This window comes from Ylistrum balloti, unplaced genomic scaffold, assembly GCF_031769215.1.
Source record: "Ylistrum balloti isolate Yb309-2 unplaced genomic scaffold, AGI_CSIRO_Ybal_v1 Utg369724, whole genome shotgun sequence".
In the NCBI taxonomy this organism is placed as follows: domain Eukaryota; kingdom Metazoa; phylum Mollusca; class Bivalvia; order Pectinida; family Pectinidae; genus Ylistrum; species Ylistrum balloti.
In genome coordinates, this window is record NW_026781942.1 from 1,972,529 (window position 1) to 1,975,626 (window position 3,098).

Genomic DNA, 3,098 nt, shown 5'->3' on the forward strand with positions numbered 1-3,098 from the left:
CCAGCAATTCGAAGTTACATCAGACTGGTCAACGTAGCGGACATACTGGCATTATAACCAAAAAGGCTATTGTCTACAACCAGGCTAAATTAATTGGTTATTTCGGTGTCGTGTTTTATACAAGAGTTGCCGTTTTACAGCCCTCTGTCGTGCTTAATAACCATGCATGTCTGACAGCCCGACGTGTACTGTTATCTCTAGCACTGCTCCATTGCTTCAGCAGACCTAATGTATATACATACCTACAACAAGGCATCGAGTCAGTAAAAATAATCTGGCAATTTCTCATGGTTTTTATCTTAATGCATTTTTAACTTATGTCATTTTGATTGACGAGTAAATAGACAAAAATCATGGCGTAGTTTTCATATTTATTTTTTTTAATTTTGTGAAAAAAGAACATTCACGTTTCAGCAGCAATCAATTCACTGTTTACTCGAGTCGGTAAAATTGTTCTTATAATAATATACTTTTTTATGTATTGAAACGGTGTTGGGTTTCTATATGCGGAATACCGTGTTAATAATTCAAGATACAACAATGTTCATCATATCGACGATATAATATCTTATTGTATCAGATAACGTGTCAACAGTAAACATATCGAAACTATATCACTGCCATGAGTTAACGAAAATTAACGAGTCTGAACACACAATATCTTAAATACGAAGCACAGATTTGGATATATTATTTCCATCTTTTCTTTAGATTTAGAGCCATACTTAAGTTGTTGATGGCATACATCTTATAGCTACCGGAAACAACTTAAAATTACCCGTTGTGGCGTTTCAATAAAAGTTTCCCTCCATTTATGAGATCTAGTTATAGTGTTTCCCGTTTCTTGTTTTAAATTAGCGTTGTTATATTTCGGACAATAAAAAAACGTGTAACATATTAATGCGAGTACAATAACATAAACAGAAGTATGATACAAAAATATTGCAGAACAACAACGAAAAATACTCAGACTTTCAGGATATATGTACTGTACAATCATCAATTTTCGTGGTGGAGTAATTTTCAACGATTTCGTGTGCACCCTTGATCCACGAATTGTCCACGAAAGGTTAAATAAGTAGATGTATCAGGCTATTTCTATCCACTACACCGGTTTCCATGAGAATATATTGTTTCGCAGAATAATATTTGTATATCCTACAAATATGGAAATGTATTGTCAGTATGCTGGACAGTACACTGGACGTGTCTTTTATATGTTGAGAAAAATATGGCTGTAATACATTTTTTATTACTTTTTAGCTGCTAAAATGTGACGTGTGCTGTATATTGCTTATTAGCACCGAAAATCATACTCAATTGTTTATAAATTTATTTGTTTCGGTTTCAGTGTCATATTATATGGATATCTACGTGTATACTTATGTGGCTCACACCTGATATTGTAAACAGTCAATGAAAAGTCCTTCATACGCTGCTATACTGATATAAATGTTCTCTTGGTTATCATATGTATTTTCTTAACTAAATTCGATATTTAGTATTTTGTGCCTCATCGGTCGTCTTTTGATTTCACCTAATTTTCTGAACACATGGTACTACTCCATGGGTAACAGTAATAGGAATGTCAAGGAAGATTGAAATGTTGGTCTGTATATGATGTATTATTTTCTTTTAATTTTTAAGAATAAACATAAATGACGAAGAAGGACTACTTCAGGTCATGTCTAGGCCCCCAACTCATGACTTACAAGTACCAAATAGTTACATCATTACAAGAAATACTGGAAAATTATATATAACATAATATGTGCATCTGGATCGCAATGTGTATCTACATGTTGATGAATTGTACAAATAGCTCACATCTATCACGGTACAAGTGCAGTAGATCTTTTAAATCTGAAACCGCCAGGTCACCATTTATCACGGCATATGATGCACTGTACTTGTTAGTTGGTAATTTAACATCAGAATACAACGGATGATGTAGAAAATCTTTGTCTTCTGCTCTCTTCTGATCAAAATATTAGTTCAAACCCCAAATAGAACTAAACTTCAAGGTCTTCATCATTAACGTGTAATTGTTTATGTTTACAATATATTTAATTGCTGCCATATTTGTTGTAAACCTTCTATTCCTCGGCGGTATTTTGTTCAGATGTAACGTAGTATCTTTTGGTGAGATTTTTTCTAAATACATCTAAGCAAATGAGTTGAACATTTAATGTCATTGCGACCTAAAAAGCTGTGAAATGTGATATCATTACTTTGTGTAGGTTGTAAGCAGTGTGTAACAGATAGAATCGTGCTTTAAACGTAGCCTACCGTGTTGTTTTCATTCAAGTTTGAACTAGAATGACTTTTTTGTTTGTTTCCCTTGTGAAAACAACGTGTCAAATCTACCAGAACCTTCAGACAAGACTAGGTCATGTTTATGTGTTTACCATCTTAATAGAATAAATTCATAATCTACGTGGTATGCTTAACAAAACGAGTCAATAAAGCACAGGAACTTGACGCACGCATAGGGAAGAATGCCCTCTCTAAGAAGTTCAGTTTCAACGTAAAATAAAAAAACACAATTATCACCAGTGAAGTTTTTACAAGCATGTACATACTCATGATGCTGCCAAAATCACAATTACCTTTTGTAAGAGAGTTATTACAAATGCAATCGCAAATTTCTAATCCATGAATAAATGCAAGACATGTGCATTTGATGTTTTTTTCACGTCCACATTGTGAACATTTAATTCGTGTATCATTCGCCCCGTGAAAATTAATAGCTTTACGTATTTTATTTCAAATATGTTGTTTTATTTCACTGAAAAGAAATATTGTAACGGTGTACATCAGTAAGTATATGTTCCTTATCACATGTTATTAGAAATGTTGACATATATACCGTTGTAGTATTGTGATACTCTCAATGTACAAAACCTGTTTATGCACATACGGTATTAATGTTGTCACACGAGTTAAATTCCTGCCGAAATAAAATTAAATGAAGATACTGCATCTATGTGTTTTGTTATAAAAAATTCTGAAGAGTAAAGAATTTATTGCATACTGCTGTCGTGGGTCACGTTTGCCTTAATTTCATCCCTTGTATCTCTCCACCACAACATCGTTTC